The sequence below is a fragment of the Mauremys reevesii genome, linkage group 1 (assembly GCF_016161935.1).
Source record: "Mauremys reevesii isolate NIE-2019 linkage group 1, ASM1616193v1, whole genome shotgun sequence".
Classification (NCBI taxonomy): Eukaryota; Metazoa; Chordata; order Testudines; family Geoemydidae; genus Mauremys; species Mauremys reevesii.
Genome location: NC_052623.1, coordinates 41134727 through 41145061, shown reverse-complemented (window position 1 = coordinate 41145061; position 10335 = coordinate 41134727).

Sequence of the window (10335 nt, the reverse complement as noted above, 5' to 3'; positions counted from 1 at the left end):
ATTAGGCAGTCAATATAATGCAATAAGTGGGTATCCTTCAGTTTGCTAATTTTCTCTAAGAAACTGTTAATGTCTTGAGCATTTTGCCCAGCATTTACCAAGGCCACAACTGGTGCTAAATTTCCTTGAGTTAAGCACAGCTCTGGCAATGACAGCATTTAATAAGCTTTCCACACCCAGGGCTCAGAGCTTGCAGTAGACATCTTCTGAAGTCCAATTCACACAGTTATGATACTGCTGGCCTGGTACATCTCTAACACAGCCCTCACAATCTTCAGAAAGCTTCTCCCCAAGACAATGATTAAGGGCAGCATAAACAGAAAGACGTACAATGAAGCACATAACTCTTTCATGCTCACAATATGGCACAGGCACAGTGCCAAGTACCTTCCTTAAATGCAGTAGCCATCATCCTCTTCACACTTGGTGTCTTCTTGAACAATTTGTCTCTGTACTGAATAAAAAACAAGTTGGGCCTATTTCATCTTTGCTCTCTGACGCAACACTGCCAAGGAGCTCTGGATCTTCCAGAAAGGCATCATTGAGCTGTAGAAAGATTTTTCAGAAAAGAAACAACTGTCAATTCCCTGCTTTAGATTTATGCAAACCCAGCTCAGTCCCTATCCCATTACAATCCCTTAATCTGAACTTTTTATAGTCTATTTGCCTGAGCAACATTTTCTCATTTATGTTATCCCACAGTAACTCAGCGGTGGCTTGGTCACCTTCCTCCATGGGTTCAGATGGGAAGGGCATCATGCTTGTCAGCAGAGGCGGATTTACAGTAAAATACAGGATGCCCTGGCACAGGGCCCCCCAATGACAGGGGGCCCCAGGGCCAGGCAGCTGCAGGGGCAGAAGCTTGGTCCTGCCAGCTCCTGGGGCTCCTGCTGCAGGCTCCACCTCCTCCGGCAGGCAAGGTCCCCCTCCCCCGCCTCCTCCCCTGAGCGTGCTGTGTTCCCACCCCTTCCCCCTGCGCTTCCCCTGCCACCAAAGCAGCTGACCTCTGCACCCCCCTCACCCACCCCAAGCCACCTGCCCTCCCTGACTCTTGCACCCCCCCACACTCCCAGCCCTGACTCCTGCTGCCCTCCCTGACTCTTGCACCCCCCCACACTCCCAGCCCTGACTCCCACACCCCTCTCCCACACCCCGAGTCCCCTGCCCTCCTTATCTCCTGCAACCCCTCCACACTCTCTGCCCCCTCACATTCCCAGCCATGACTCCTGCACCCCCTCACACACACCCTGCCCTCCCTGACTCCTGCACTCCACCACACACACCCTGCCCTCCCTGACTCCTGCACCCCCCACATCCCCACCTGCACCCCTTGCACCAAACAGGCGCTGCCCCAGGCGCTCCACATCCCAGGCCCCTACCCCAGCCCCCTCCGGCATCCTAACTCCTGGCCAGATCCCACATCCCAATGTTTTTTTTAAATTTTTTTTTATAAAGTCTTCTTATCCAAAGTGCTTTACAATTGATAGTTAATGGTACAAACAATATTTGGAAAGATCATTAAGTAGCCTGCCGAGACCCCCAGTGATTTTCAAATGGTCTGTGGAAAAATAAGTTAGACTATAAAAACAATCAAGGTACCTCACTTTATTTTCATTTACTTCCTATTCCTTATAGGATGGGGTGGGCAAACTTTTTGGCCTGAGGGCTGCACTGGGTTCCTGAAATTGTATGGAGGGCTAGATAGGGGAGGCTGTGCCTCCCCAAACAGTCAGGCATGGCCCGGCCCCGGCCCCCTATCCAACCCCTCCTGCTTCTCGCCCCCTGACGGCCACCTGGGACTTCTGTCCCATCCAACCCTCCCTGTCCTCTGACAGCCCCCAGAACCCCTGCCCCTGACCACCCCATCCAACCCCCCTCCTTCCTGACTGCCCTCTGACCACCCCGACCCCATCCATGCCCCCGCCCCCTGACCATCACCCTGAACTCCCCTGCATCTATCCAACTCCCCTGCTCCCTGCCCCCTTACTGCACTGCCTGGAGCACCAGTGGCTGGCAGCGCTACAGCCACACCACCCGGCTGGAGCCAGCCATGCCACGGCACAGCACAGCACAGAGCACCGAGTCAGGCCAGGCTCTGCAGATGCACTGCCTGGAAAGAGCTCCCAGCCCCACCACCCAGAGCATTGCACCAGGGCGAGCTGAGGCTGCGCGGGAGGGGGAACAGCAGGGGAGGGGTCAGGGGCAAGCCTCCGGGGGCAGGAGCGTCCTGCGGGCTGTAGTTTGCCCACCTCTGTTATAGGAGGAGGATGAAGAAAAAAAGAATGAAAAATGGGGCAGAGGGGAGATAAGAGAGAATGTTCTTTTTCTTGGCTGGGTCCCAAGGAGGGGCCCCCAAAATGAAGCTGAGCACAGGGCCCCACTAATTCTAAATCCACCACTGTTTATCAGTCTGACTCATGATCGCATGGGTCTCACTGTCAGGTTCCAGCATATCCATAACCAGCTGGGCCAAAGCTCCCCTCAGCTGCTCCCTCCTCCTCAGAACTGTCACTGATGTAGCTCTTCATCTGCAGGCAACGGAGCAGCCTCAGAGCTAAAATGAATTTTGTAGTTTTCGGGGTGGTGGTGAAGGATGTTCTGTTTCCTCTCAACATACCTATGCTGATTGGTGTACCTTTCCCTTCTCAGATGTCCTATGGGGCTGGAACCCACTGCAACTGGTAGAGGGCAGAGGGAGGAGTTCTTATAAGGGACACATGGCCCTCTTCTGGATGGGTTACCCCAGCATGGCACTTGCACTGATTGGCTACCCTACTCTTGGAGAGGACCTATGGTGCTGAAACTCTCTCTGATTGGTGGAAGGTGGCACAGGGAGCTCTTAGAGGAGTCATATGCCACTCCTTTCTTCCAGCCACATGCCAACTTCTGCCCCAGAAGTAATACCCTGGGGAAGGGTCTCTGGGACGGTGTTGGGTTCAAAGTTTGAGTGGTTATGCTACTATCATAAATGCCAACTGATTTCAATGAAAGGCCAGGGCACTTAGGCTCAGATCCTCAAAGGTATTTAGGCTCCTAGCTTCCACTGAAATCAGTAAACGTTGGTAGCCTAGCGATCTTTGAGGATCTGGATCTTAGTACACCCTAGGACTGAGCCTTTGGCTTGTGCAGCAGGAGTCTGTAAGAAAGATGGCAATGGAATTTCGATTCCTCTTAGTTCTCAGGTATTTGTGATTTTAATGAAGAACACCTACAACAGGTTTATCATTTTCCCTTTTAAATGCTTGGGCCAAAATTTTCAAACATGAAGGTCACTGAAGTCAATGGGAATTGCAGGAACTCAGCACCCATGAAAAACCAGACCATTTTTGGTTAGTGTTTTTATTTGCTAACACCTAGTAGCCCTGAGAGTGGGGTCCCATTACACTGGGCAGTATATAAATGCATAATAAAAAACAGTCCTGCCCTGAAGAGAAACAAAAACACAGAGAAGTGAGGTGATTTGCCCAAAGTTACACCATAAATAGCCCCCTCCCACATTCACGGTCCATTTTGGTCACTTTCACAGTCATAGGATTTTAAACATAATAAATTTCACGATTTCAGTTATTTAAACCTGAAATTTCATGATGTTATAATTTTAGGGGTCCTACCCCATAAAAGAGTTGTGGGGAGCACAGTACTGCTACCCTTACTTCTGCACTGCTGCTGGCGGCAGCACTGCTTTCAGAGCTGGGCAGCTGGAGAGCAGCACTGAAGGCAGAGCCGCCACCAGCAGCAGCACAGAAGTAAGGATGGCATGGTATGGTATTGTCACCCTTACTTCTGTGCTGCTGCCCGCATTGCTGGGTCCTCAGTCAGCCGCCATCACTCTCCGGTCACCCAGAACTGAAGGCAGCACTGCAGAAGTAAGGGTGGTAATATCGTGACCCCTCTAAGATAACCTTGCGCCTCCCCTCCCTGCCCTGCAACTCCCTTTTGGGTCAAGACCTCTAGTTTGAGAAATGCTGGTCTCGCCCAAGAAATGTGTATAGTATAAAAGCACACACAAGACCAGATTTCACGGTCCATGACACATTTTTCATGGCCGTGAATTTGGTAGGGTCCTAACCATAAACCAGAAACAGAGCTAGAACTTGGATCTCCTGTGGAGGCCCTATCTGTTAGCCAATTCTGCCTCCTCAATGGTAAGTGCTTCAATATGGATTTAGAGCCTTACTCTGTCACCCAGCCATAAACCTTTTCCCCTTTGTGAGTATTCTCTCTGAATCCCTTTCCAAATCACTTACGTTGGTTGCTGGGGATGAAGAGTGAATAAAACCCTGGGAAATTACCCTAACCTGCAGAAGCTCCTCTGTAGTGTTGGATTGTGGTCTCCACTCCCACAAGTTGGCATTTTGAAAAGAGGCAGATCAAATCTTTGGTGCCAACAGCTGTCTCCTTGTTGACTAATTCATTTGTCAGCAGTGACTGTGACTATCGGAGGGTATTTGTGACTTATGAGCCAAATTGTCACTGATTAAAATACAGCCTATTTAAACCGACAGGACAAGACTTGAGATAAGAAAGCAAATATATAACTTCTCAGTACAAAGAGAACCTCCCCCAAGCATGAGGTTCCCAATGGGGATGGGGGGCTCTGAATGAGGAGAATCCAGCTTGTCCAAACAACCAATGTGTATTTCCTAACCTGAGACTTGAAATTGGTTTTGTTTTCTAATAGCGTGAGGCATAGAACTGACACTGACAACTTAAATGACACATAGCCCTGCAAGCAGTGATTCTGCCAGGATTACCAAGCAAATGTTACCTAAGGAGGTATTGTAACAATTTGTCCTGGGTTTTGGGCACCAAATGTCTTTCTGTCACCATTAATTGCAGAGGAATTGTAAAGCTCTGTGTTTAGTGAGCAAAGGGGTCTTCTGCCCCTTTTCAAAGCCAGGTTAAGATCCTTCAGTTAATGGTGGGCATACCCCTCATACGTCTAGTGAGATATATCCGTTTATGACCCATATGTTTTAGATTGTACGTGGGTTTATTGTAGTCAATGAAAACAAATAGCTAGACTCCATTTCTATTTGGAGACCAGTATGCCTTTCATGCAGTATCTCAGCGTGATGGAATGGTTTGGTTTTTCCTCGGGAGAGCCTGTTGCCGTAGAGAAACGAATACAGTGATAAGACATTATAAAGGGGTGCATTGTGTGTATTTTGGGTGTATTGTGAGGCATGAAGCTTAGAGCATCGAACCGTCTAGTGGATAGGGCACTAACCTAGGAGGCAGGAGACTGGGTTTTTTATCCCCAGTTCTGCCTCTGTGTATCCTCGGCGAGGTCATATCACCTCACTATGTCTCTGTTTCCCCTCCCACTCTTCGTCTTATCTGTTTAGAATGTTAGGCCTGAGAGGCAAGGCCTGAAGACAAATAAGCAGAAGAGCAATCTTCCTAGTGCTAATGAGCCACCTACCTATGTGATCCCTTAGGCCTTCCTGATAGCCAAGAATAACGTTGTGGCAGCTCCACAGTACTTCTAATAATGTAGGACTGGTTTCCCTGTGCTTCTTACCCTTCTCAACTTTAGTTACCTGGGACTTAAATGCACAATGGCTTGCACCTGTGCTGTGCAGGATCAACCCTGAAGTGTTTTTGGGGAGACTCCAAATAAATTTGTTAGTCTCTAAGATGCCACAAGGACTCCTCGTTTTTGGATTTCTGTGTGACTGTTCCGAGTGACAATATCAGCTAATGAGATCTGTGTTAATATTAGATACAGGGCATCTGCAGCCTAATTGTCCTCAGCGACATTCACAGAAGGATTTCATGCTCCTTCTCCTCCCAGCTATATCCTTAACACCAGCAAGCTTTGGCAGCAGCTCCTAGGGCACCAGAATCAGCAGCATCTCACCCATGGTACAATGAGACCGTGGCGAGGCTGCTCTCCTGCATCCAGGGTCGTGCTGCACAGCTAGATGACTGCTGCTGCTTTACTTCACGACAGTGTTCCCTCAGTGTTGTTTTCTCAGTCCCCTTATGTGGGTCACGCAGAAAATCCCTGACATCAATCAAACTCTGCTCAGACATCAAGGCATAGCCCTGCATTTCACAGACTGTTTTGAATGAATGTTTGGCAACCCATTCACCTTTCCTACTCTAAAAGACCCAAAGGGTACACCAGCTACCCTGTCTGTGCACTAATGTTGCACTCTGGACTAATTCATCTGATGACTGACTGTAAAATCAGTCATGTATGACTAGTGTCCTTTAAGGGGTAAATGTTCAATTCACCATGACAAAGAAACCTGGTTTAATTCTTTGCTGAGATTACAAATTTGGCAGATAAATGTGAATGCAAATATATAATATACTTGTAAGGGGGTTTACTTAGCATGCCACAACATTTTGATTTAAAAATTAGCACTATACAATATCAATAAAGCACACATTAAATGGATTAAGAACTAACTGACAGATCTAAAAAAAATCTGTCATAATCAAAAGGGGGATGTTTCCAGTGGGGTTCCACAGGGAGTGGTACTGAGCCCAATGGCACTCAACATTTTTATCAATGATCTGGCAGTAAATATAAAGTTACTGTTGATAAAAATGGTGGATGACCAACAGATTGATAAATAATGATCGGGACCGGGCAGTCATACAGCACTATCTGGCCGTCTGTACAGAACGGGGGTCTGTATCCCAGAAAGCAGTGACATTGAAAAGGATTTAGGGGTCATAGAGAATAAGCAACTCACCATGAGCTCCCTGTGCAATGCAGTGGCAAAAGGGCTAATGCAATCTTTGGATATATAGAAAGGGGAGTAAGAGATTGAGTAGGGAGGTGATTTTACTTCTGTATATGACATTGGTGAGATTGATAGTGGAATACTGCATCCTGTTTTGGTACCCATATTTTAGAAAGGATGTTGAAAAATTGGACAAGATACAGAAAAGAACCACCAAAAATATTGGGGGCAAGAGAAAAGCCTTGCAGTGAGAGACTTAGAGAGCTCAATTTGTTCAGTTTATCAGTAAAAAGACTGAAAGGTGACCTGATTGCAGTATGTACATTCACAGGGAGAGAATACCAGAGCTGTGAGAGAATAATACTAAAAGATTCTTTAATTTGGCAGAAAAATACATAACAAGAACCAATGTCTGGAATTAGTCAGACAAATTCAAACAACAAATTAGGCATAAATTTTTAAAAGTGACAGTGATTAACTACGGGCACAAACTACCAAGGGAAGTGGTGAGTTCTCCTTTTCTTAATGTCCTCAAATCAAGACGGGATGCCTTTCTAGAAAAATTGATTTTTAGCCAAACACGAGTTATACTTTAGTCAAACACCAATTATTGATATTAAAACAGGAGCAACTAGGCGAAATTTAATGGCCTGTGATATACATCACGTCAGAGTAGATGACCTAATAGTTCCTTCTGACCTTAAATTCTAAGGATAGAGGCTAACCTGATCATGCAACAATTATGCATTTAATTCATGCATGCCAAAAATTAGGCATGCAAATCACACAGATAAGCAGGTACAAGGCTAGATGGGCATCTAATCAAACACTGGGATACTCACCAACTAATTTGTGCATTAATTGCTCTTGTATTCTTTCAACATTGCTTCAATTTTCTTGTCAATAGAAAATCTTTCTTGGAAAAAATCACACCTGAATTGATGGTGTAATCCATCTTTGGAACATCTTGGGTTCCAAGTGAAGAAGTCACTGATCTCTGTGGCACAAAAATAACTGAAAGAAATGAAAGATAAACTCCAGGAACATAAGCTCATTATTCACAGGTGTGAAACGTTGACTCTATGAAAAACCCAGTCTTTCTCTCTCTCGCTCTCTCAACGCCTTTCTGCCTCACTTCCCCTGTCTGTAAACTGGAGATGGTGATACCTACCTCATGGGAATATTCTAAGGCTTATTTTACATTTTAATGTTGCTTTGAGATCCTTGGATGTAAGGATAGACATTTATTATATTAAACCATGACTAATGAGATGGAGATAGAGAGTCTGCAGCAGATTTTCAAAACCTGGTCTTCCTTTTGTGCCTGAAATTTTCATTTAGGGAAAAATTAGGTCATTTAAATGCATTCACCAATCAAGTACTTAGATATGCAAAAAAGTGGGCATCTTAATCAAGGCTGGGCTGAAAGTCAAGACCATTAAATTCCATTTAAGGTTAAGGTGTAAAAGCATATCCTGTTCTCTAGGGAAGGGAGATTGTCTGAGAATCAGGACTGTTAGGTTCTGTAGCTGGCTCTGACATTGGTTTGATGTGTGACCTTGGGCAAGTTATCTTAACCTCTTTTTGCCTCGGTTTCCCTATCTGCAAAACACGTATAATACATGTGTACCGTAACTTACTTGGGAGGCCTTAATGAATGGGTGCTGATGAACTGTTTTGATATCCTCAGGAGCCAGCTGCTAGTAAATGAAAAGTTGTTTTATTTATTCTGTAAATAAAAGCAGGCAAGGATTTCAGGTGATCAGCTGTAACTTTAGAAACACAGTATCAGAGGAGTAGCCATGTTAGTCTGGATCTGTAAAAGCAGCAAAGAGTCCTGTGGCACCTTATAGACTAACAGACATTTTGGAGCATGAGCTTTCATGGGTGAATACCCGCTTCGTCACATGCATCCGACGAAGTGGGTATTCACCCACGAAAGCTCATGCTCCAAAACATATGTTAGTCTATAAGGTGCCACAGGACTCTTTGCTGCTTTTAGAAACACACTGCATGTGTTTGAGGACCAGTCTATTAGCATGGATGCCAACAGGCCCTCTCTTCGTCGGTGGCACAGAGGATGAATGATTTCACGCAGTGATGCCATCTTTCCATCAGTGTTCTATAAATGGAGTCAGAGAAACATCTTGCAGTCTTGCTTGGATGCCTGTAATTGTTTCAGAATCAGAGCAGAAATCTGCAGTAACTCATAATCTTTGCCACTTGAAAAGAAGGATTTAAAAATAAAATAAAATGCTAAACTTGAGTCTGGCAGCCTCTAAAAACTGCAGTATCTCGCTGTTGGGTAATATCACATCCAGATCAGGTCATACTGATCTGAATGAACATTTTAAGAAAACAGGAACAGCCACTCAGTAATTACACCAGCTTAATTTTCACACTCCCTGTAAATCTGTTGACAAATGGTAATAGTGGCTTTTCTTCATGGTACTGATTTCAGATTTCTCTGATGGATTTCATTGCTAATTTCATTCTGAACATACAAGTTAACAATTTTCCTGAAGAACTGACGGTCTGAAAATGCACCCAGATAGTGTATTTCTCACTGAAGAAGCTATTGTTTGTTGTAGCACCTTTTTATTTTAGAAACATAGAAAGGTTCAGCATACAAAAGAAGCTGTTTTAAAAGAGGTTATTAAGTAGCTTAGCATCTCATCCAGAATGTCCATAAAGGTCTAATTAAATGACTGATTTTTAAAACCCAGGCTTTCTTTTTGCAATTGCAGTTTGCTCGCTGTAAGTAATGGCGGGCACATTTATTTGTGGGAACAGCAGAGGTCATGGACATCGGAACTCCAGATTGTGACTATGTCAGGCACATGGCTAGTTTTGCCCCCATCATTATTTACAGGCACAAAAAGGGAGAACAGGATAAGGCCTGTTTAAAAATCAGGCTCTAAATAGCTTTCTTTAAAAATCAATTGTTCTGCCACCAACGGAAGGAGCCCTCCTCCTCCCAACACAGCCACCATTTTAGCAGGATGAATAACTATGCAAAGCACGACCACCCCTGCTGCGTATACTGCGAATGTTAACTAACAAACAAACCCAGAGAAGAGACTGCTGTTTGCAAATCAAATGGCACAAGTGGAAAAGGGTAAAATCAGGAAAAAAATATGCAGATTCTACCCTGAATTAGGGCAGCTGAGTGCCACTCTGCTGGATGCCCGACGCCTACTTAGCCTACTGCAGGAAGGCTGTCCCAGTTTAGAGGATCATGTAGTGGTACAAAGCTGCTGTAGTGACTTCTACACCTTTCCCTCCCACACTGAATGCTGCGAGAGAAGTGGCAGGGGGAGAGGATAGCCAGGGTGTCTTTGTTTCTGGCAATTTCCAGCTGTCATATAGACTCTTCAGGCTGCTATAGCTTGCACCTGGGGACTGGCTCAATGCAAAGCAGTCTCAGGTCATGTCACACCACTAACTGGCCGGTCAGACCACTAACTGGAAGAGGACCAAATAAATAAAAACAGCCATCACCAGAGACAGTGTTCCCTATAAAAAGTTTAGCTGCTCGAGGAAACATGGATTTTTCGGCACAGCCATTTGCAGAGCTGCACTAACCAATGAATTTCTATGCTGATGCTGTAAAGGTGTCAGTCAGGGGCTCTGT